The sequence below is a fragment of the Nematolebias whitei genome, chromosome 8, assembly GCF_014905685.2.
Source record: "Nematolebias whitei isolate Nwh7 chromosome 8, NemWhi1, whole genome shotgun sequence".
NCBI classification, from domain to species: Eukaryota; Metazoa; Chordata; class Actinopteri; order Cyprinodontiformes; family Rivulidae; genus Nematolebias; species Nematolebias whitei.
The window spans coordinates 34,101,244-34,101,469 of NC_056505.1; the positions used below are offsets into that span (position 1 = coordinate 34,101,244).

The 226-nt window shown below is 40.7% G+C and overlaps 1 protein-coding gene across 1 annotated transcript in view; it reads left to right on the forward strand.

Annotated features, from left to right (window-relative positions):
* The window catches only part of LOC119413666 (zinc finger and BTB domain-containing protein 17-like), a 37,036-nt gene that overhangs the window by 34,538 nt on the left and 2,272 nt on the right, over positions 1-226 (forward strand). The window lies entirely within an intron of this gene.

Here is a 226-nt window from a genome sequence, read left to right on the forward strand (position 1 = left end):
TGATAGTTCACACAGGACAGAAACCATTTGCTTGTGATGTTTGCGGACTAAGGTTTGGATTGAAGTCATATTTAAACACACACATGGTAGTCCACACAGGGCAAAAGCCATTTGCTTGTGATCTTTGTGGACAAAGGTTTGGACTGAAGTCAACTTTAAACAGACACATGATAGTTCACACAGGACAGAAACCATTTGCTTGTGATGTTTGTGGACAAAGGTTTGG